At 42.9% G+C, this 25,685-nt stretch overlaps 1 protein-coding gene across 2 annotated transcripts in view; it reads right to left on the reverse strand.

Moving 5' to 3' along the window:
* The window catches only part of RALGPS2 (Ral GEF with PH domain and SH3 binding motif 2), a 109,708-nt gene extending 92,770 nt beyond the window's left edge, over positions 1–16,938 (reverse strand). Inside the window, exon 1 of one of the 2 annotated variants that reach the window (XM_054285557.1) lies at positions 16,845–16,938. The gene's annotated coding sequence lies outside the window, so the exon portion shown is untranslated. Of the gene's footprint in view, positions 1–16,389; positions 16,475–16,844 lie in introns of those variants that run through there. The other variant, XM_054285558.1, reaches the window with a different exon arrangement.
* Positions 16,939–25,685: the final 8,747 nt, after the last annotated feature.

Below are 25,685 nucleotides of genomic sequence, written 5' to 3' on the forward strand. Positions count from 1 at the left end.
GCACAACAGTCACAGCAGTATCAGCTGGTTAAGCTCCAAGACAGATGAAATTAGAACCCACAAAATAGCAAGAAAGGGAACAAAAAGTTCTTTCATTAGGTTTGACACTGAAGTTTTAAATAAAAATGAAGCTTCATTTAAATCTATTCATTTAAATTTAAATTCGCTTTTTCTACCTTAGAAAAATGCTTTAGCTGTCAATTAGGTAAAATTATTATTCTTTAAGACACTATTCACAGAGCACTTTCACTATAATTTGTTCTGAATAAATCCTATTGCTGCTTTTATGCACCTCATTCCCCAACTTAGGGAATGGAAGGAGGTTGGGGGAGAAATACAGAAAGAGAGAGAGATAAGAGCAAGGTAACAGCAAGGCTCTGTCTCATTCATATCTTGGTTTCCAGCTATCTAGGACTCTTCTCTGTGGTTCTCCAGTACCCATGCCCCCCTTTTTAATCTCAAAAACTGGTACAACTTATAGCTCCCATGTCCTAGGATGAGATAAAGAAAGAAAAACCAAAACTGAAAGCCAGACTATCCTTCTCCAAGGCACAAGTTACTCATTTACCAAATCCTATTACAAAAATCAAACCATTACCTCAGTCTGTCATCAACTTGCAGCAACAATCAAGCTCAAAATGGATTTTTTTCCAGGTTAGTTACACACAAATAGGAAGGAGATCCTTACCACTCAAAAGCAGCTTTCCTCAGTGGACTGACTCAGGGCAAGACTGAAATGGGAGATATTCTAGCAGAAGGCAACAAATTTGGGTATGAGAACTGGTACACAGCTGCAAGCAGTGGCAGATCTGGGCTCTCACAAAGGCATGAATCAAGCAGAAGGAAAAGGATCATTGCAGGCAACAAATGGAGTAAGCCAAAAATGTGAACATGTGTATGTGCTATTCAGGCTCAGCCTGAGGTCCTAGAGCTTGGCTTTCTGCTACCTAAAGGCCTCTCCAGCAGTGGCTGAGTGTTAAAAGGCAAAATATAGGCACACCAAGACAATAACTGCACAAACCTGAAGAATTTTCTACTCACAAAATGCTTACAAATCATCAGGTCCCTGGGGCTGCTTCCTTCAGAGATCACCAAGAAGCCTCTGATTGTAGTTCTTGAGAAAAGTGCATAGAACAAAGCTTCATTCCTTTGGATCTGCCTATTACTATGCAAGTGCTACCAGAGAGTGAAACTTTGAATTTATGACACAGTTTGGTTTCCCTTCCACATTGCAAAAGAGTAAGCAGTAGGGAATTCTTTTAGCACAGAAAGTACATCAGAAGTGTAAGGTTCTACCTTCCTGATCTCCCTCCCACAACTAAAACAAACCAAAGTTTAACCTCTTGGAGCAAAATCTGTTTTCATCCTGACAAAGAAATCCAGGTTTCCTCAGTAAGGAACGAGAGGAGAATCCCTCCTTGCCCCAGAGACACAACAGGAGAAAACATAACCTAGAGACATTGCTGAAGGAAATATTTATTTTCAAGAATAAGAAGTGAAAAGGTGGCAAAGAAAATAAATAGGATTTAAACTAGAAGCAAATATTTTAATTAATTAGGCAGTTCTATAAGATGATAATCTTTCCCCAGTTGGATTTTCAAGACCTCCACCACTTAGCCATACAGTTGTCAGTTTTGTTTGCAAACAAGAGGAGCAGTAAATGATGAATGTCCCCTTGATTCAGTGATGCTCAGTTTGCAAAGTGTTATTCTGGCTAAGAAGGGCAGGCATGAAATCAGTGGAATTAATAAAGAACACATCTGTGGACACCATTCTGAACAAGGATATCATACCGAAGAGCATGCAACAGTGGAGCCCTGAATGCTGCTAACATGGAGCTCAGGATCCAAAAACTCTTTTCAGACATAGTCAGATCCACTTTTGCTTTGTTTGAGGATAATTCAAGTTACACACAAATGGGGAAGAATTATTAAGACTGTGCATCAGCAAAAATAGCACATCTCACAGTGAAAAGTCTCTAGAACTGCCTTCTATATTCCTAGCTTCTTTATTATTATTTTCAATAAGGCAGCACAAAAAATTTCAGCAGAAAGCAGACTTGAAAATCATTGTAATGATCTGCCAATGGATCCATGCAGGTGGCTGCCTTCTCTCAGAAGGAAAAAGATTTGGGAAAAGTACTTGAATATAATTTTATGTACAGGAATGACAACTGACAGCCTGAGTTCTGTTACTGCAAACAGACTACAGGAACTCTGACACCAGCAGTCACCAGCCTCACATGCCAAAAGCACATGTAAGAAAAAAACCTGATAAAAACTAAGCCTGAGGATCCACACTGAATTTCCTGTGTAAACCTACACATCACACAGGGTAAAAAGAAAACTCAAATTTCCATGCCTACTCCTGTAGGTATCAAGTGCTAGGGTCAAAATTGCAAACAGCCAAACCAAAATTAGGATGATCAAACCATCCTAGGACAGATTTTTAACAAGAGAGAAATGAGAAAGTCCCAACTGTTGCTGAATAACAGCCTCCAAATCCACCGAATTAAGGACTTGGTACATCCACCAGCCTTGGCTGCACCCTTGCTTTGTACAGTAAGGCAAAAAAGGAAAAGAAATCAAAGCTCCTCCCCTGTTGAACAGTTTTTGACTCAGAAGAAAATACTGCTGAGAGAACATTTTACTGTATTTCTTTATTAAGCCACTAATAAACACTTAAGACTTTTCTCAAAGAGGACACAAAATATATTAGTCTGGTTTGAAATTGAGCTTTCAGAGAGATGAGTACAGCCTTTATCAGTAAAACCTGGGGCAGCCACATTTCAGCCATGTTCTCTGTAATTATTCTTTCCTGAACATCATGCATTGATATGCACTGTTGCTATAGAAATGGTGCTAACAGGGGAAATCTATCAGCCTGAATTGCCGGTTTGGTGTGGTGACTGCTGTGGGAAACTACAACAGGCATTTGGGGAGAGAGGGGGATCTTCTGCCTCTGTCACCATCCCTGCACTCATTTATGGGAGGGTGTCAGGCCAGGGCAGGCAACTTCAACAAGCAAACAACACACAAAGAAGTTATTTATCAATCTGAGCATCCCATTCACCTCTTTTCCGTATTTCTTTCTCACTTTGGAAGGGCCTCAGTAAATCAGCCAACTCAGGAGAGGACAGATAAAGACCCAAATATCCATCACTTAAAGTTAGATACCTTTCTCCACCCACCCAAGATCAGTCAGCAAGCAGTGACCACCAAAGCACCAGCCTAATAAAACACAACAAGTCACACAGAAACCTGGAAACCAAGTTAATTCAAATACAGGACTCCAAGAGTCAGATGGCCTGACCATTTATCAGTGACCCCCTCAAAGTGCTTGAAACTGTTGACCAAAAATATGTTTGCTTCAACATTTCAATATTCAGAGTGAATATTGTCATGAAGGAGGACAATGTATTTCTAAGATGGCATCAGATTTTTTTTTCTTGTTATCAAAATAGAAACATATAGTAGACCACAGGGCAACGGTGTCTCTTTAGACACTCAAGGCAGACAGGAATTTATTTGAAGGCCTGAAATTCTGGTAAACCCATTTATGGTTTGTCCACTAACAACATCAGCCCAGTCACCAGAAAAATCTCAGTGTGATTTCAGGTAAATGGGCATTATAAACAAGAGCCCTGCTGGAGCCATTTCTAAGCCATCTATCTGCATTATTGATGAAAGGATGTGCCCTAAAGAGGGAATGACATAATAAATATCTACAGAACTTGTGTAACTGATGGAGAACACAATGCTTTCCAGAAGACATCAAAAAGACACTGAGATGTAGCAGCACAAGCATTAATTTGAAGAGCACAGCTGGCAAAGAGTAAGAACCAGCTACACAAAATCATTTGTACACCTCTAAGGGCAGTAAAGGCAAGCCTTAAATTCTTGTTACAAAACCAAGAGAAAGCCACTGCAGGGGTAAGATTAATGACATGCCTTCAATACAGACTGTCAAGAAGGATTTTTAAGATTATTCCAGCACTGTGAATTCAGCACAGTATGTTCACAAGTGATATCCTACCCAGCTACTTGGATATTTGAGCTGTTCAGTGGATGACTGGATAATTATCACTCAAACATGTCCTTAAGCTTATGAAACACAGCTGTGTCCATTTCTGCCAAATCAATGAAAGCAGACACTAAAGATTGATTTAAGTGCAGACATGTGCGAGCTGGAAACTTGGATCCAAGAGTAATGACAGAGGTACTCTGTACACAACAGAGCTGTGATGGATTTGAGGGAAAATGGTGTTTTGAATGTAAACTACTGATTTACAGCAGGTAACACTTTCCTTTTAAGGAGACCATGCCATTTAACATTTCATTTAACTAAAGAGAGAATTATATTCAACTTTTTGTTAATCTTATAACTGATACAATGCCATAATGCAAGAAAGTGCATGGCATGACAGGGCAAGCTATCACAAGTAGGGATATCAAACCCATTGTCATGGGACCACGAGGTGATAGTAACTTTATCTTTTAAAAGCTCACAGATTAGAACCTTCCAAAAGAATCCCCTATCTATTTCACTAATACTACTAGCCAAAATCTCTGATCTTAGCAAAATGATTGGAAATTGCTTTGTTTCCTTTCTTTTCACCAAACCCATGACAGCAATAAAGCAGCACAAAGCTCAGGGAAAACACAATTAGAAGAACAAAAGCAAAGATCCTCAGATCCTAAGACATCTACCAGGTAAGGATTCCCTGGCAACTTCTGGCAGGAATCCTGCAGAAATTCTGTCCTAAATTTTGCACAAACATTTTTTCCCCCCTTCTGCAGAGAGGACATCTTTTGGTCCAGAATAACCAACAACACTTTTTGGCTTTTTCTAAAGCAGCAGACATTGGTCATTCTGGACAAATCAGTAGAAGCTAATTCTTCACCAGCTCTAAACAAAAATACAGCACTTCTTTGAGCCTTGCCATACCCTGTATTGCTGCCTTAAAACAAAAATCCAGTCACACAAATATGCAGCTTAGCTAAGACAAGCATTTTTGCTCTCATGCAAGATTCACCTTGAATAGGAGGAAAAACATGAAAGAAATGTCCATGACTAACACAGAGAACTGAAAGGGTCTTAGCAATTGTTTCTAAGTATTTGGAATGAGTAGCCCAAGTTAGTTTGGACAAGGATTTGATGCTGCTTTGTCATTACTGTCATTAAAGTGTCCTTGTTCTGGAGGTACAAGGAAATCTGTCAGCATGAGAAAGATGAGTGGATGCTGCACAGCAAAGAAGGAGCAGCCTTGCCTGAGCAACAAAAGTTCCAGTGAAGAGAAAGCTGTGCTGGGAAACAAACTCAGCTGGGAGAGCTCAACAGGGAGCCCAATTAAATATATGTGTGTGTATATATAAACTAAACTAATTAAGAGCTTTCAGTATTATCTCCAAGTCAAGATCATCCATATCATCAAACTAAAAAACCAAAGCAAAACACAAATTAGGAATGCATTTCCCCATGCTAAACTAGCAGGAAGCAAGTTGCCTGTTACCTGCTGAAAGAATGGCTGAAAAAGTCAATACCTTGGCTGCCCTTTGAAAGCACTTTAATCTTTCAGTTTCACGTTCAGCTTGCCAAGTAGGGGAGGTTCATGCTGGTGCTGCTGTTATTTAAACATGAAAGAGAAGCAGCCACATCATAAATAGGGTATTAGTACCTTACTGTTGAAATACCCTGAAGTCACCAGCCACAACACGGTTAGTGTGTTTTGGCAGGTGATACTTCTGAAACAGCTTTATCATCTAAAAGCAAAGCTATTTTAATGATCTATACAAATTTATCTTTCACTACCTCCTAGTCAGCCAACAAAAACTAGCTAAGCAAAACCAGGCATCACAACTACTAATTTAAATGCAATATTCATAGAGGGATTTACAGGGTCTTTCTGACAGAAGAATCTAGTTTGTTCACAAACAACAGAGCAGGGCTTTCCAGGAGAGTTGTGTGTGGCTAATAAACACCATTAACCTGACAGAGCTGGCAAACATCAGACAGCAGGGCTGCTCTACCAGAGACTGCTGCATAAAGCAGCCCCCTCACTGACAAATGGAGCCAATTCAACATCAGCTCACCCTGGGACCCAAAAAAATGCCCAAAAGCCCCATACCCAAAAGAGAACACAATTCTCAAGTGGCATTTCCAACCTAAGCAAGACTCCTTTACCTCTTCCATTATATGTTCTCTGATTTTAAGTATTGTTACATTAAAAATCATCAGCCTCCTCCATCATCAGAGAAGATGCTGATTATGAATTCCAAAAGACAACAATTTATTTTCCTGTAAGCAAAGCACTTCTACCAACATTACGAGAATCACAAATACAGAAAAAGCAACAAAGAACCAGTGATCAGCAAGTCTAATGATAACATCATAGAAACACACCCTACTGCCCTGGGGAAAAAAAGATATCCAATTGCATTAACAGGCTGGAACATAATAGGGAAAGATGACACCAGAGAAAGAGACAAGCAACAAAAACTTCAGTTGCTGAAGTCCATCACTTCTCCTCATCTGCCCTCCCTCACTTCAAGCAGAATCGAGAAGATACCACGACATTCAGTACCAGACACAGCAATGTGACACCTGAAAGCAGCACAGAACTCTGGCAGACCCCAAGGCAGCAAGGGAAGCCTGTCCTTTCCTGGTCCCTGCAGAGACCTCACCTCTGTCCACGTCCTTTAACTCCACTACTGCCCGATTCTGTTTTCCATTTAAGATTATTAGCTCATACAAAGAGAGGAAGAAAAAGTAAGTAAAATAATTTCCTAAGTCAGGAAAATAAGAGCTACCTTTAAAAAAAACCCAGGTACAGATGAAACAAAGGTCTAAACTCTTCTACAATGTATCTTTGTTTACAAATGAGGGATTTAACAGAAGTTTTGTGGGTGCAATAGCTTAGCAAGACATCTCTTGTGTTTGTCTGATAAATAATGCAAGGAGCTATCTTCCCTTTTTAGCAGTATCACTTAACAGATGCCAACTGGATTTCTGTGTCTGTCTGACAGTGCAACACAAACACAACACACCTCTGAATTGTATCAACACACAGATCTGCACAGCAGATTCCACATCTTCCAAACCCACCCTTCATAAAAGACTTTGGCCTCAACAATGCCCTTTCAATTAATGTCTTCACTGTCTTATAAGTGATAGAATTCAGATCAAGAATGATTCTTCAACAAAACCACATCAGCCTCAAATCAATAGTGCATATTGTCAACTCCTTTTAGTCTAAACATGCTTAAAACTTCATACCTGTTTTACACACTTGCTAAGTTTTGCTATAAGCCCTGACATAATGTCACCTTAAATACTTGAAAACTTTCTGTTTACATACAAAAAAAATAATATAGCAACATGCAACAACATATATGTGGATATTTCTTTCCCCTCTCCCTCCCAGTCATATGGCATTGATGACCAAAACCAGAAGAAATTAAAACAGCTCCAGCTGCTGGGCTTGAACAGTTTTAGACCTTTCTTCTCAACAAGTCCATGTCCCTGAATACCAGCTCATACACAGCTACAGAAATTCCTCTTTGAAGATAAATTAAATTGCCTTATCTGAAACATGAACTAGCTCCTAATTGAAGAAGCCTTCCCACCAAGACAGCTTCAGAAAAGAGTCAAGACTGACTTTACAGCAGTATTAAAGGCAAGTCACAGCATGAGATACAGTTCAAGTTCTGTCATCACACAGACCCTATCCACATTAAAAAAAGGCAGTGAGTTAATTAGGTACAAGGGCAAGTCATTACATGCAGGCACTGAGGAAGCTGCTCACAAGCAGGTCCTAGAGCACTCCATCTGCTTACCTGCCATCCTCAAAGGTAAAGAAATACTTTAGTACCCCAAAAGTAGCTTTTTTTGCTTCATATTGCTTTAATGTGCCTTCAGCTTTATAAAACACTGTACCTCTGGCACACATCAATAGTGAAAACTTACCAAGCTTGCTTTGTTGTTTCATCTCCTGACTACAATTTGGTAAACATCATTTTCCCCTCTAAATTCCTTTAAAATTATTCCAGGTGGACACTCAGCCACTTTAATAGATACTGAAAGTAGAGCTGAACAACCTCCACAAATAAAATCATCTTTTGCCAGCATACCTACAGCTACCTAAGGGTATAAAAGCTAATCAAAGAATCACAGTCTCACACTGTGATTAGATTTGGTACTGCTACCTTCCTTTGTCCAGTGTAACACGATATGTGCTTGTTTAAAGCACCATTAAAAACTTACAAGGCACATCACTATGAATACCAAACTCTATTATCAAAGAGCTACCTGGCAAAATCTGTTCAAAATAAATGCAAAATAGGCCCAGCCTAGCAGGGAAAATTCCCCAAAGGAGGATTGAAAGACATTATGTATGATCAACAGAGCAAACAACCAGCAATGAGTGGAGAGCAAAGCCTTTTTCAAACACAAAGCAGCAAAAACATTTCTGCCACAGAGGGACATTTGCTCTGATATAAAGAACACAGGAAACAGTTTCCTAAGAAACCACACACCTGACACCATCAGTGAATGACATATTAAAAGGCAATAATAATAAAGCCTCATAGCTAGGTAATGTTTAACCTCACCTTATCTTGAGGCAGACCTGCAAGGGCCAGGTTTTACCCACCCCAACAAATGCCCCAAGTTTCAGGCTGCCCACTGGCCACCACACTCCTGTCTCTCAGAAGCAGAGGGTCCATGTGTAGCTAAGCAGAAATCTTGCTAATACTTCAGTAATTTTGCACTCTGAGCTCCAGAAAATACTTGCAAATCACTTCAACTGCATGAAAGGACTGAACTCAATGGATTCTACCCTTACACATTATTCTTTTCCAAAATGCCTGTTGGCATAGTTCCGTAAAGGTCTGATCAATAATTGTATCAAAATTATTTAGAGGCACTTACCAGACAAGCCTGATGAGTAATGCCTAAACAAACTGGTCAGTCTAAAAGTACATGACTAATATTCTAAAAATACTCGAGATAGCTGCCCCTTCTCAGGTAGGCTTCCCAATAAAGCACATGGGAGAAGTGGCTGCTGGCAGAGTGCTCTGGGCCTGCAGCAGCAGCACTGCTCAGGTGCCCTTTAACACACAGGGAAAGTTAATTACACCAGTGGCAGAGGAAGTACAACAATTGTGAGTCACCCACGTAACCCTGTGCTTTATCAATACACTTCATAATACTGAAGTTACTAATTAGTGACAGCACTAAACAGTGATGCAGTAATGGGAAAGTGAGCAGCTTGAAACTTTGGACCTTTTTATCTTTTACTGGTCTGGCACATAGAATTTATGTGCATTCTGAAATCCACAACAAACACATAGGAAACTATGCAATGCTACCAGCACTCTAACACCTCACATCTGCTACCTGCAGATGCTTTTGGAATCCCCAAAATACTTCACAGACTTCTGGACATGATCAGCTACATGACCAAGTTTCCACCAACACCATCATAACTGCAAACTCACTTCAGCAGCCTACTGTAAAAGATGCAACAATGGTAGAGTTTGGCTCTATGCAAAAGGGATTTTCAGAAGTGCTAAAGTGCTACAAGGGTCCTAAAGTGCCTTAAATTTTCCTGCATAAAATCTGAAACAAAGTTTCAGCTTTATTTCAAGCTCCCAGACTTGCACACCCAGCTAGGGATTCTAGTTAACCACTCCACAAGCTCAGCTAATAAACCACTGACATTTGACCCACTTTTGATTTCAGCTGGTTTATGAGAACTTGATTTTATGCTCACCATTCATCTCCATCACTGAAGGTTTTTCATGTTCCTTTCTCTGCCATGACATTAGCCCAAGAGTTTGTACAGCTGAAGTGAACAGTCTGGGGAAGTATCAAACTGAAAAACAAGGCAAGGGCCAGGGGGAAGCTTCATTTCTTAGCTGGGAAGTTCCACGCAGTTCTCTCTGCTGCTTTACCTCTCTATTTCTGCCAATCCAGGCAGAGAAGTGAGCAGTCAATAAATAAGCTGCCTCATTGCACATGGGGTCACAACCTAACTCAATTACAAACCAACTCAGATTAGTTACAGCTGTGGAGGACCCCAAAGTTATCAAGCAAGCAACAGAAATTCAGGGCAATTAGAAGGTTACACAAACAACCTGGCAATAAAAGGAGTGGACTAGAAACAACCAGTTACAGAATTTATAGATTTGAGTTTTACACAGAACTCACAAGTCTATCTGTGCTTACACACCTCCTCAGACAAATTAATATGTGAAGCTAGTAAAGAAAAACAGTAGAGATGAGACCTTCAGCTTTTCACTGGAGGCTTCTGCCTGCCTACACATTAATCTGAAAATGATGTATCACAGCAGAAAATGTGTTTTGTACTAGTCCTGTTTATTCACTTATTAGTCTGACTCCAGTCACTCTGTGACACTGTACCACTAATTCTAGATCTAAATGAAAATATAATACTGGAGTCTAGACAATTACCCCAAACCCTGGGCACATTAATAATGTGATAAAAGCCATCCAATTTACAAACTGCATTAAGATCACTTTTTTCAGGATCTCTGCCAGTTTTATCTAGCCACTATTATCTAAGAAATACACCTTCATCTTCTGAAAAAGATCAATATCCCTCTTCCCCAGCACAATCAGTCTGAGCCCATTTCAATGAGAGCTGATTACAGAGTCTCCAAGCTGCTCCTTAATGAATAATGAGGGAGGCACAAATCAAACAACTTTTAACGCCACACTACTACAGCAATGGTCAGAGCATGGACAGCCAGACCTGGGTCACTTCAGACTTGACTGATTGCTGCCAATAGCACAGCTCCATTAAAGAGGAAAAGAGGTGACACGTGCATATCCCAAAGCCCAGGTGCCACTGAGGCAGCTCCAAAGCCAGCAAAGCCTTCTGCATCCAAATCACTTTAAAATGGAGTTACAGCCTGAGAGCCAGGGTACCTCAAGCTTCTCCTCTGCAAACCCTGTTATCCATTTCTTCTCTGAGCACTTCAGCCATCAGACAGCTGATGGACCCACAGGACAAGCAGTATAAGTCAAGAGATTCACAAGCTTCAAGAAGTTAACAAATTGGGCCAACCACTTTTTGGCAGAGGAGCTCGTAGCAAGCTCCACAACCAAATTCCCTCACTGGCAGTTCTGCTTTGCCTTGGCCATGCTGGTTTCAACTCCTTAACTGACCCAGGCTTGCTGCAGCTCCTTACTTGCACTAGGAACTACACTACTAGCTAAAACCCACGGGAGGAAGGGCAAAGACAACTTCCAGTCAAAACTTTTCAGGTCTAATCAGCTGGTGGGGGGGGGGGGGGTCTCAGTCTTCCAGTCAAAGGCTTCAAAAAGCCTGATTTTACTGCTTCAATATGACTGCTGAGAACAAGTAATAAACGTGAGTCACCAGAGGGCACTAACGCTTCTACCAAATGGCAAATGCAGCCCTTCAATTAGGGAGGCTGATAATTACATCCACATCATCATGTATATTTTATCTGGATTGAACTTCAGCCAGCTTGTTCTAATCCATGTTCAAATCTCAACTACATACTGATGAGGCACTGAGCTACACTAAGTGTTGTGGTCACACCTGAAACACATGGGACAGACTCACAGTCTCCTGAGACAGAGCAGGGAACACAGGGCAGGCACACGTTCACACGGCAGCTCAGGCTTCCTGTGCCTGCAGAATGTTTGTGCACATTTAAATACAAATGGGATCCTGAAACAGGCATGGAGAGCAGGCCACGAGTCCTGCATCTCAAAGGAACAGAATAAATAACTATTCTGAGGAGTCTGAATCAAGATCTGTCCTGTCATAGGGGACCACAAGGAGCATCAGCCTGGAGAAAAGGGAAAGGCTTCCCTGGACCATCAAGCAGCAATGGATGTGGTGTTCTCCCAGGTCTGGCATCAAATCAACTGCCATGTTACAGCCTTAATCTTTAACACAGGAGGCTGCTCTTTACCACTGAGAAGTAGGCAGGTTTTTAAACCACAAATATGATGCTCAGGAGGGGCTGATAAGAGAGTTTCTTGATGTTCTGACCAAGCAGCTCTGGAGCTTCCCAGTGCCAGCCAAAGGTGTGCCTGCAGCACAGCCAGGGAGTTTCTGGGGCAGGAAACCTTGACTTACTGATGCAGTTGATACAAAGAGCCAAAACACACCTAAACAGGGCAGACCTACAGAAATAACAGCAAAGCCTCCAGGCCCGGCAAGGTACACAGCTGCTTCTTTTCTCAGTTTTACCTAAATGTCATTCTTGTAAGGACTGTAGGACAACAAAGCCATGGAAGAGAAAGGGAATCCTACCTTTATGGAAAAGTACACCTCACCAGGCAGCTGTTGTTTGTGTGTCTGTGCTGAAGTTACTGACATGTGAAAAGTTACAGTGACAGTAAGGCTGGGGTAGGAAGCACTCAGCGAGCAAACCCAGGGGATCTCCAGGGGTTCAAGGCAGACACCACTGGTGCCACATGACAGACTACAACCCATCTGGAAGCCCCCGGGGAGCTCTGAAAACACCAGCTGAGGCTGTACCAGAGCGGCACACCTCAGAGCAGCGAGTCCAGGGGAGTAAAGATCAACCTTACCTGCAGGTCAGGAACACTGCATCTTAAAACACTGTGTGGTGACTCACCAGGCTTCCCAGTGCTTTATATGCCGTACTGTAAGATTTACCAAACAGGTCCCTTTTGAGACAAACTCTGCTACAAACTGAAACCCAGACTGGGAACAGCCTCCCTTGGCCACAAGCAGCTTCAATGCCCTTAATTGATTTATATAATTTATTAATTTTTATTATTTATATAATTTATTTTGTATCATTTGTGCCATTCTAACTCCTGAGTCACAGCCAGCAGCTCCAGTGTTCACAACACACCACGATGCAGGACACACCCTCCCTGTTTAGGGCTCTGGGCACCCTCTCGTTGCTCCCCACCTTCTCCTGACAGCAGAGCCAGCACTGGGTCTCACACCCTGCCTTGCTCCAGCTCCCATCTCAGACAGCCCCATCCTGCTGGGACCAGCTGCCCACAGCCACGACCCCAATGCCTTCTCCCTAAAACCCCACAAGGCTTTTATGGATCTCTGTAACACAAAAGGAGCTGCAGTCACACATCCACACATTCCAGGGCACTGAGCACACAGAGAATCTGCTTCAAACGCCCAACTGCAGCATTAAGACACTTCAGCAGTCTTTTAAGGTGATTAATTCATAAACAGACCAAACATGAAGCCCACAAAGCTTCTGTTCATGCACTAACTATGACACATGCATTTATATTAAAAGATGATTCCTACTGCAGCAGTTCCAGGTATTTAAATGCAAAGATTTTTAACAGAAATCTTTCATTATTTTGAAAACACATTTCTAACTCTGTTTTCTAACAAGAGCTGTAAACCAATACTTAGAAGAGAAATATATTATGTCTTTGGTGGCTTACACTTTGAAAAAATGCAACCAATTACACTCCCCACCCCTAAAGGATATTTTCAACTCAGCTTTAGTTATTGAATGAAAGGAGGAGCTCAAATGACTCAGCTTCAAGCAAATATACAGAAAAAGATTAACCCCTAATCTCAATGCAAAAGAAAATAGTGGAACAAAGTGATTAAGATGGAGGTGTGGCTTGTCAATTCAAATCTTTTGATATTCAAAGACATCAAGCAGAACATTAGCACACTATGACTGCATTACTTTTCTGTACAAAAGTAATTTTGTCGATTTCAGTCAATTTCAAAAATCCCAGTCATTCAAAAACCACAGTCAATTTCAAAATTCAAAGTTTACACAAGGAGTTGTAGTTAAAGTCAGCCCTGTGTCTTCATTCTTGTTCCTCAGTGCTGAGCAGCATGAAGATCAATAAAACATCTGAACATTGGCATTTTTAATCTACAGCCACAAGGCAAGACAGAAGTGTAAAAAGGAAAAGACAGCTCCAAAATTCTGCAGGAAAACCCCCACATTTCCACAGGAAAAAAGAAACAAAAAAAAACCCCAAGCAAAACCCACTGGTGAGCAAACAGGATAACCTCATGAAGGGTTTTTTCCTGGGGGGAGGATTGCCTCCACAAGACTGAGTTAAACATTTCATACCAAAATGCAGCACAATAAACTACAAGGCAGAATATTTCACAAGGGGGCTCCCAGACACCGAGGGGCTGCTGTACATCCCCCCCATGAATTCCCAAGTGTCTGTGCCCATCTCAGCCAAGCCACAGCAGCACCTCCGTGCAGAACACACGCCCAGCTGCGCCGGGAGGAGGGAGGTTTCATTGCAGACCAGCCGGAGCGCTCCTGCACACGCAGCCAAACTCCAAACACAGATGTCACCAGAGGGCACCCTCTCAATTCCAGTGACCCAGCTGGGTTCTGAGCAGGGCTGCAGACAGCCCGCGAGCAGGGATGTGCAGGGGCTGTGGAAAGCAGGAATAACTCTGCTTCTGCAAGGAATTTCCTTGAAAAAAAAAGGAATTTAATCCTCCATCGAAATTTAAAAAAACTAATAATTTACTTATGTAGCCCAGAAACAAAATAATTTCCAGAGTAATCAGAGACATTCATAGAAAAAAATCACTATTATCAACTTCTGTACAACATTATGCTGTAGCACTTGATGGTGCCAACTTAGTCCAGGTGTTTTGGCACCCATGTGGATCATATCAGCTCCCAAAAGCAGGGTCCAAGGCAGGACAGCTCATGCAGAGGTGCCTATGGAAATCCTTTGGCTCTGCTATCAGGTACTACACCTTACAATAATACACAAAAAAATGCATGAGTAGTTCTCAAGCTTTGGTCCATGTATTATTTCTAATGCCCTGTTTAGAGGTAATAATGTTTCAAAACAAACACCTGATAAGTTGAAGCTCATTAAACAAAATAATGCACAACCAGTAACACATGCAATAGGTCAATGTACCAAAAAGGGTCTCAAACCACCAGTTGGCATGAACAGAATGTTATACCCATTTTGTTTAGAAATAAACACCACCATAGTATAACTAAAACAAAGTCAGCTGCAGAAGCAAGCAGTGATAAGAGAAAACTAGGAAATAATCATTGTGCATCCCATATTTTCCAATCCCGAGAAAACCTAAAAAGCTGTGGGCCTATCAAACATTTGATTGCCTGATTATCTATGGATCCCATTTGAAAAGAAATAGTTTCCACCTCTTCTAGCTATCTGTGATTGCAAAGCTCTTTAATTCAGCAGAGGCACAGAAGGAGGGGTACAGGAATAAGAACCTTTTTTCAGTAGAGAAATCTCTCCAATAGTGTCAGTATAGGAAACCTGCAAACAGAGATACACATCCACAGAATTTCACCAGGCCTGCAACTACTATTAAACCCCAAGGCAAGTTACTCCAAAATATTACCTGTCATCACCACTCATCACGGTTTGAAATATATCTACAGAACTGCCTTTCCAGCATCTGCTGCCAGGAAAGAAATAATGCTAAACACACCTCATGTCTCATAAACACCATCTATCTGTCCATCCTCTAAAGCAGATCCCCATCTGCTGGAAAGTAACATGCTCTGAAATTACCCTGGGTTACATCAAAGTGGTGTGATGTGTGTTCATCCCCTGCTTACAGCCACTGTCCACGTTGTCTCTGGTATCCTCATCCCTGTGTGCTGCCCTGTCACTCGTGTCCCCATCCCTGTGTGCTGCCCTGTCCCTCGTGTCCCCATCCCTGGGCTGCCCTGCTCCTCATGTCCCCATCCCTGTGTGCTGCCCTGTCCCTCGTGTCCCCATCCCTGTGTGCTGCCCTGTCCCTCGTGTCCCCATCCCTGGGCTGCCCTGCTCCTCATGTCCCCATCCCTGTGTGCTGCCCTGTCCCTCGTGTCCTCATCCCTGTGCACTGCCCTGTGCCTTGTGTCCCCATCCCTGTGTGCTGCCCTGTCCCTCGTGTCCCCATCCCTGTGCATTGCCCTGTGCCTTGTGTCCCCATCCCTGGACACTGCCCTGTCACTGCTGTCCCCATCCCTGTGCACTGCCCTGTCCCTCGTGTCCCCATCCCTGGGCACTGCCCTGTCACTGCTGTCCCCATTCCTGGGCACTGCCCTGTCCCTCGTGTCCCCATCCCCGGGCACTGCCCTGTCTCTCGTGTACCCATCCCTGTGCCCTGCTCTGTCTCTCGAGTCCCCATCCCTGGGCATTGCCCTGTCCCTCGTGTACCCATCCCTGTGCACTGCCCTGTCCCTCGTGTCCCCACCCCCGGGCACTGCCCTGTCCCTCGTGTCCCGGTGGCGGGCCCATGCCCGGGGCAGCGCCGATGGATAGCGGTATCTCTCCGCCACAGCCTCCGCTCCGCCGCGGCCGCCCTCCGGCCCCCGCGGTGCCCCACACGCGGCCGCGGCTCTGCCCGTCCCCACGCACCGACACCCCCGTCCCTGAGGGCTCCACAGACAGCGAGGGCGGGGTGTCCACGTTAGAACCCGCTCCTCAGCCCCGCAAGCAGGCACCGGGGGGGCGAACATCTCTCCCGAAGCCCCGAACCCTCCGTCCCGCAGCCAGGCTGGAGCCCCGCCGGGTACACACCGGCGAGAGGGGGCTCCGCTCCTCGCCGCCCCCGTGTGAGGAGGAGGGGCAGGAGGAGAGGGCGGCAGGTGGGCGGCGGAGCCCCGGGGGGGCCGGGACCCTCCCCGGATCTGGGAGGGGACGGAGCGCCTCCAATCCCCGGCCGGCAACAGCCCTGCAAGGCCCGGCGTGCGAGCCGGGGTGAAGCCTCCTTTCTTCTCTCCTCCTCCTCCTCTGAGGAGCCGGACAATGAGCCCGGCGGAGGCGGGCGCCGGCTCCCTCCTCCTCCTCCCCGCCGCGACAGCGCAGCTCACCTGCGAGAGGGGGGATGGATGACGGCGGGGCGGCCGCTCGGAGGTGCTGCGGTGTCTGCGCGGGTCGCTGCGCGCCGCCGGCTCCGCAGGCGCGGGGCGGCCGCGGCCACAGTGCCCCTCACACACTCACTCACTCTCGCACACACTCACACACACACACGGCATGGGGGGGGCGCCCGCCCCGCCCGCGCATGCGCGCAGAGACCCCCCCCCAGCCCGCCTCCTCCCGGCGCCGCGCGCGGGCTGCGCACGCGCCGCCTCAGCGCCGCCCGTGCCGCCCCCAGCCGGCGCTGCTGAGGGCGGGGACGTGCGGGGGGATGCGCGCTCGCTCCCTCGCGGCAGCGCTGGGGCTGGGACAGAGCAGCGGGGCCAGACTGTGACCGGCACCACGGTGTCAGACAGACCATGGAGTACAAGGTACTCCATGCCACGTCCCGAAACACCTGCAGGGATAGTGGCTCCGCCGTCTCCCTGGGAAACCCGTTCCAGAGTCCGATTACAGAATCCTAGTATTGTTGAGGTTGGAATGGACCTCTGGACATTATCCAGTCCGGCGGAGCAGGTGACACAGGAACGCGTCCAGGCGGGTTTGGAATGTCTCCTAGAAGGGAGGCTCCACGCCCTCCCTGGGCAGCTGTTCAGCGGTATGCCACCCTCACTGCAAAGTTCATTTACATTTACATCGTCACCCTTTCTGTGAGGGAACTCCTGCTGCTGTCCGACCCAAACCTCCCCTGGCGCCGCTCAGCACCATTGTCCCTTGTCCTGTCCCTTGTGCCCTCGGAGCAGAGCCCGGCCCCACCCGGCCCCACCCTCCTGTCAGGGCCTGTGGAGAGCGAGAGGGTCCCTCAGGGAGCTCCTGTAGTCCGGGCTGAGCTCTCCGTGAGGCGTCGCTCCCTAACGAGTGAAAAGATAATGGGGGCAAGGAAAGGAGCTGGCCCCAAAATAAAAACTATTACATTGCTAAAAGCTCTGTTCTGAAGGGATGCAGTGCAATGAATTCTATGATTTCGAGAGCGAGAGGGTCCCTCATGGAGCTCCTGTAGTCCAGGCTGAGCTCTCCATGAGGCATCGCTCCCTAAGGAGTGAAAAGACAACGGGGACAAGGAAAGGAGCTGGCCCCAAAATAAAAACTATTACATTGACAAGAGCTCTGTTCTGAAGGGATGCAGTGCAGTGACTTTTATGATTTCCTTCTCTGCTCTCACAGTCATTAGGGAATAATCAGTTTATGAGGGGCAAAGCAAGGCCTTCAAGGTGTTGGCAGCGTTTCTGGAGTGAAAGCCTTCAGAAAACCACAAGATTTTGCAAGAGTTGCTCTACAGTCACCAGAATTGGCAGTGCTACTGTCGTGGGGACAGGAGCTGGCATCGCCACCTTCCCATCTACAGCCCCAGCCAGGCAGTCTGCAGCCCCAGTGAGTTATTGCAATAATTAATAGCTACCATTTATACGTATTCTGAATGCTTTGAAAGCAATGCCTAATCTCATTAAATTGTGAATTGACTTGTTTTCATCCTGTTGTGCAGCTAAGACAGTCACTGCTTCCTTCACATCCATGGGAGATGGAGTTGGTAATTTGTTCCTATACTGGAACTGCTGCCATTGCAGCAGTGCATCTGTGGCCACCTGCTATGGGTTTTAATGAAACACAGAGCCACCTGCTATGCAGAATGCCTGATTTTTATTAGACTTGCAGACTGGTGAGAATACAGGTACTATGATGCAGATTAAACAAGTCCAGCAGGCTGGAAAGAGGGTACAAATTTGACAATAAGCAAAGAACAGCATTACTTTTAGGTACAGTGCCATTTCCCCAATTTTAATGAAGCTTAGTGCCTAGAAAGAGAGCACTGTTACCTCTTGTATGTTTTTTTAATTGTTGTTGTTTTGTTGTTGTTGTTTATGGGTTTTGTTTTGTTTGTTTGTTTTTGGTTTGGTTTGGTTTGGTTTGGTTTTTTTCCCATGGTAATCTAGCACAATATCAAATTCATTCTGAACCAGAATAAATGAAGGGAAAATAAAATGCCAAATGCCATCCTGCTGCAAGGTTTTCAACAGGTGAGTCAGTGGATGGAAAGAATGTTTCACCATATTTGGAAGCACAACAATTTGTAATACAGAAATAAGAAAATGTTACAAAGTCATGGAATTATTAAGTTGAAAAAGACCTCTAAAATAATGGAGGAATGAGAGAAAAGAAAAAGTAGTAAAAACACCTCAGAAGGGGGAAGCAATGGGAAATTTCTTTTGTAAGCTATTCTCCTTCACTAAAGCAGGGCACAAACTACTTTATCTGGTAAAAAAAGTTTAGGGGTGTATATATGTATTAGGTGACAAATTTTCAGACATTTTACAATCCTCTCACTAAAATGCTTCCAGAAAAAAACTGCCCAGTGAGTTGTGAGGAAAAAAGCAATGTCAAAGACCCAAAACTAACAGAGATTGAACATGTAGTCATTCATAATTGTGGTGAAAATCCAAAAGAGTAAGGTGTTTTTAATTTTGTTGTAAATACCCTTAAAATAAGCGAGAAAAAAAAGTGGTACAGAAGGAAAAAAACATTTTTAGGGGACACAATATTGCTCCAAATTTTGGGGCAGATGGTGAAGATACTTGGAGTGGCCCAGCTGTGTAGGAAGAAAATATAGAGATTATTATTTTTCAATATTGATAAATAATCATCAGTACAATGCAGTGGATACTGGAGGAAAGAATTCTCTGTAGGCATCACAGAGGGCTCCAAACCAAAGGAAATAGTTTAAGAAATGCTCAGGCATCCTGGGCAGTGCTTCAGTAGAAATCTCTCCTCAGTTTATGAACACAGCCATGGACACAACACATCAAGAGATAAAATGAGAAAACAGGAAAATGTCTCTCTTGCCATCATTTCATATATAAAAACTTTACAGAATGAGCAGGGGGGAGAATGTACATCAGACTGTGAAACTGAAATGCCCAATTCCACTCAAGTTTTACACCAGAGCCCCACATTTAGCTGCTTTTCACCTACAATTCCAGAATCTTTTCCAGAAAACCACCTTACAATACTCACTTGCCAACTCTATACACACAGCTGATGCTCCTTATTATTTTCCAGGTACAGACCTCCCCCATTTCCCTAAATATTCCATTTAAAATACATTATTAGTTAAATAATCCATTTTAAATACATTATTAGTTGAATGTTGCAGCTGTGCAGTTAGATATTCAAATCACAAGCAGCAGTGAAAAGAGGAAATGACTAGATGAAAATATGTGGCAAAATAGTCAGTTGTAATGAAGAAAGCTGCTGTCAGAAATAACAGGAAACCACTGTCCCTTGTGAGGGAATGGGTGCAGAGGGCAAAGCTGAGCCAGCACAGCCATGGGAATTGCTGTGAACACAGCTGGAAATCTCACACAGGACACCACACTTGCCATTGCCAGCTTTCACCCAAAAGGGCAAATTTAGGGATGGTATTTGTCTGGCCAGCTTGCAGAATTCTTCTAGTAGTAAATAATTATTTACTATGGATCTCATAGGTTCTTTTTTGGACATATGTATCTTGTATTTTATTAGGAATTATTATTTTATAATTCACACACCCAACAAGCCGCATCTCCCTACAAGACTTCACTACACCCGACCCTCCCGAATTATAGAGGATATAACATTTCCTTTTGAAAGCAACATCCTGCATCTTCAACATAATCTTCCAACTGAGAGGAGGAAATTTATCTGTCTATTTTTAATTTCACACATGAAAACCATTTTTCCATTAGGCAGCACTGAAGGTGTGTGTGCTTCCATACACAAAGTGCAATGTGCCTGCAGGAGGGACTGTAATGAAATGTTGACATTGCAATCCAGGGCACTTGTTGATGTAAATTTTAAGTCTGTAAAAATGCCAGCAGGGTACAGTTTATGATACTTTTTCATTAACAGAAGGTAGCATAAGCAATTTAGAATAGAACATTCCTACTGTAAGTTACTTTAATGTAATCAGCTTTACTTGTGTGGATTATAATGCAGATTATTCTTCCCCATTTAAGAAAAAAAAGGAGAAATAGCACTTTATTATGGGTGCACATACCATGCTCTGGGATTCAAACTATACATTCATATAAAATCAAATTAATTTTGCTGCCTTTCATCCAAGCTTCCTCAGTACTGCAGAAAAGTACTCAGGAAGAACCTTTTTAATTTGGTAACAAATGATTTGAAATAGTATATCTTACATTTTGGTTAATTAATTACTAAGTAAAGTTCTTCTATCGTTGCCTAAATCTAGAAACAGTTACTGTCATAAGAAATCATCAGTTACAATCAGTTTGATATAAGATGTTCCAACTGGATATCTGCATAAGTATTTTGTTCCCTAAGGAACGAGAATATAGTAGAAAATATTTCATGTGTATAACTGGTAAATGTTATTTTCTATTCTTACTCTTTGACTAAGTTATTCCGTGAGTCTGCCTGCACTTAATTCACACAAGTACATCAGGGTGAGAAACACTAAAGAAATGCAAAATATTGCTAAATTTACTTGTCAACTCATGAAAAGAAAATGGTATAATTTTTTGTTGAAACTGCATAATAATTTCTAACAATTGCAGCACAGTTCTGGTATCTGCCACCTTAATTCTGTTATTTCCTGATTTTACAGTGCTTACCTATACAGGTCTTTTATAAATGCAGTGCCATTAATATTAATTGTGCAATTAATATCCAGGTTCTAGTAAGGGGCACAATCTGTGACACTTACACCTACATACTCCACTTTTTGATCTGTGATCCTGTGTGATGTCCTTGCCTTCATGACAGGGAAAATAGGAGTCAGAACTGGATAAATATAACATTGCTGTAACTACCACCTTCTTCCTCTTTCCTTTTGGAGGATGTTTCTGCTTAATACATAACACAAATATATCAGCTTCTAGCCCTGAATAAGGAGGATGAGCTTCCTGCTTCAATCATAACCAAATGAAATTTTCAGTCCATTCAGTTAAATTTGAAATTAAAAAAATAGTTTAATTGATAAAAATATCTGTAGCAGAGAACTCTGGCTCAAATAGACACTAGACACCCTATGTGTTTAGAGTTTGGAGCTGGAGGAGAACAATTTGACTAGGAATGCTATGCTGGAGTAGATGGATGTTTGCCAGCTCCTCTCCCTCTCTGTGTTCATTTGATGTGCTAATATCTGCTCCCAAGGTGTTGTGATTAATGCTAGAACACCTCCTTGGGCTCACACCTCTGATTGTTTCTCATTTCCCACAACCATGAAGTGAGGAACTGGAATTAGAACAACACAAGAGCACTCTGAACCACCTTGGGGGTTTTCTTAATATTTTAAAAATCCCAACTTTAAAAAGAGTGCATCCAAGCAGCAGCTGCTGAACTCGCCCAAGCATACATGTAAATATTTATATTTACATGTAAAGTCAGTATATACACGCACAGCCGCTTTAGGAGGGCTTCCTCTACATCTGCAAACATCGTTTTCCCAAGGTCAGCACCGGCTCCTGCACCCGTGTCAGCAGCGAGGAAGCTGCCCGCGGATCACACGTTATTTCCTCGCTGTCTCTCACACACCCTGTGGATTTTTCCACAGAAGGAGAAGGCTGTTCTTTCCGTGCTGCCTTCCCACGCTGCAGATGCAGGAGCTCAAACCCTGCTCGCTGTTTGAGCCGTGTGCGACAGGGACGCTGCTGGCAACGCCGGGGAGGGAGCCAGAGGCAGAGCAGAGCCCGGATTGGCAGCACAGAGGCTGAATGCAGATGTCCTTCTTTTCCTGCTTCCCTGCTACATCACCAGAGACAGCACAAACTGCTTAAAAGGAAGCAAGCACCATTTTTATGTGGTGTAAATACCTATCTACACATTTTCCACAAAGGATGGAGATGCTGGGATGCCTACATGATTTATGCACAGGATGGAAGTAGCACAAACACGATGATTTACAACAGGTTTTAATGACCATCTGAAGGGGAAAGATACCAAATATGGTCAGCAGCAACTGTTAATTGAAACAAGTCATATTTCATCTGTGTAAACAAAGTGATGATCACGTCTGCCACAAGATTTCAAGAGATTTATCTTCCAGGCTCCCTAATATGGTTACATCTGTCCCCTCCTTAAATCCTATGTTCTTGCCATCTGCTCCTATGCACTTTTTTTCACCCTAAAGCAGTGATTAAACAACTATCTGGAAAAGAAAAAAAAAGTATTTTTCAATTTTTGAGCAAAATGTTTAACAACTGGAAAAAAACTGGAAAAGCAAACCTCAATTGTTTTCTGTGGTTGGGAATCTTACTAGTGAGATGTTCAGGTGAAGTTTCCAGGAATCTTTACATCTTGCTGTACAACAGGAAACACTGCACCCATAGTTTTGTTATGGAATGTAATAAATTTGGGGCAGATTAAACTACCATTCAGTTAATCAGTCAAATTGTCACTGAGAGGTAATGTTATATGGGGAGATCAGGAAGCACTTTGCTTTAAAGAGAAAGAAACTTCCTGGAATTCTTTATTTGCGCTGTGGGAAGCCTTGATAGTTGTGTTCCTTTGAGATGTGCTTTGTACTTGCCTCTCCTTGTCCAAACAGGGAGCAGCAGGAAGGACAGAGCTGCAGCTCACTCTCCTTTCTGTGTGAGGAGCACCAAAGAAGAGCAATTCCACAAATCCTGTGCTCCTGCCTTCTGGGCAACACTGCAGCCTGCTGGTCCTCATTAATTAGGGGAGCACTCTGCTCTGCATCCATCACCCTCTGTAGCCACAGAATGGGCATAATCCATCTCTTGGTGTTTATTTGAAATCCTTGAAAGGTATTAGAGATGCATTGAGCATCTTGTTACAGGAGAGACTTGATGCAAGGACAATATTGTCATGCTAAAAAATTGCCTCATCCCTTCTCTAAGAGTTTTGTTAAACTTCCTTTTATTTGCTTGGGCTGCTGCTTTCTCCTGTATAGAAGAAATTATGGATATCACCTAATCATTCCCTTGAGCTTCATAGGAAGCACCTGGACATGGTACCTCTGCTTTTCAGTCTTTGCTTCTTTGGGTGGTTTACTCTGCTGCTTCTTTTCCCTACCATTGTAATTGTTACTAGATGGGAAACCAGATTTTTTTGTACTGTTTGTAAAACATTGTGAAGTATTTTCAGAAATAATGCATAACAAGGCAATTTTACCATGGCTTTTTGATCCACAGGTAATAATCCTTGTCTTAAAATCTAGGCCTATAATTTCTACTGGTATAAATAAGTGCAGCTCCATTAAAGGCACTACTGGAGGGTTTTGCTATGAAGGATGTGGAGAGTTAGGCAGTTCAGTTTTAGATTCAATAAATACCATTGCTTAAATTACTAAGATAGACAAACCACATTGTTTTACAGGCAACATTTTCAGAGCAACTTACACAATTGTTTGGGAATGCCTTTGGGATGAGCAGAGCAGCCAGCCATCATCTGCTGCAGTCTGTGCATCTTTCTGTAAGTCTGAGCTGCTGCTAATCCCCTTGGTACTGTGCTGCTGTGTGCCCCAGGGCTTTGCTGGCAGCTGGAATGAGGTGAATGTTGGTTTTTTAGGTGGATGGATGATGTTTTGCTCCATACCTGCCTCAGTGAAAGTTAGAAAGCCAAGTTATAGTATACTCACTCATTTTCAAATGAACAAAAAAAGGCAATGCCTCAGCTACTCCAAATTCTGCATTTTTTCCTGTGTATCTCAGGTGTTGTCAGGATGATTTGGTTCAGTTACAGTCAGGACATGGAGAAATGTTGAATTTTAGGACTTTGCAAACACTGTTCCAGGCAATTTACATTAAAAGAAAAGAAAACATTTAGGAAAGCACCTGCATAAGGTTTCGGTATTCTCTACCCAAACTAAGAAATCCATGTATAAAATTAATCCAGGTTTCTAAATCCAAGTTCTGTCTTAAGGCATGAAAGACATTTTTTACCAATACAAATACTATGGGGAAAGTAGAGAGTTTTCAAAATTTCATTTTAAATAGAAAGGATAATGACAACATTTTCACATTGTTATAATACCCAAGCTGAAAAGTCACTTTAACATTCATCAGAATAGCTTCTGATAGATGAAAAAACCACACCAATAAATGTATTTTTAAAGTAAATAAGTCAGTGTGTACGGAAACAAGGCTGTTTCTTGAGAAAAATCTGACCTGGAGCACTTGGACTAAATGGACCAGTGTTTATAAATGTGACTCAGCTGGAGATGGTTTCTGAACTTCTGAAATTTTGAAGAGATTTTTCCTGTATACTCTGGAAAGGCTTCAAAGTACACTCAGCAAGCAAATTTCAAAAACACAATGGCTGTACTTTAGCTGGTGCTCACCTTAAGTTTTACTGCAGTCTGATTGAGTCTGTGGCCAAACCTGACATGTGTAAGCTAATTATCATTTGCATATCATCCTTTCCCATTGCAGTCCTTGGAAAGATGAAGAAATTTATTTAAATACTGAAATCTGAGTCTTACAAACCTAAACAAGACACATGCTGACTCTGAGAGAGGATGAAATCTCTGCTTCCAGAGTTTTCTTTTACTTTTGAAGAGGACCCATCCTCTTGAGGACAAGGAACCTGATCCATTATACAGATTTGAAGAGTTTCTGACAGTTTGTGGTTAATACTTTCTACAAATTCATCAGAGGTAAACATTCAACACTGGTGCAATCTAAGTTCATCACTTTAAAATGTCCTCTCCAGCTACTTCTGTATGTCATGTAACGTTAGAAAAAACACATACCTGAGACTCAAAGGAGCATTGTTACACCCTGAAAAACTAGACATTCATTATAAATTATTCCTTGAGAGCTGCAGGAGAAAATACT

The sequence above is a fragment of the Melozone crissalis genome, unplaced genomic scaffold, assembly GCF_028551555.1.
Source record: "Melozone crissalis strain CALT ecotype California unplaced genomic scaffold, PUWL_Pcris_2 ptg000045l_1, whole genome shotgun sequence".
Lineage (NCBI taxonomy): Eukaryota > Metazoa > Chordata > Aves > Passeriformes > Passerellidae > Melozone > Melozone crissalis.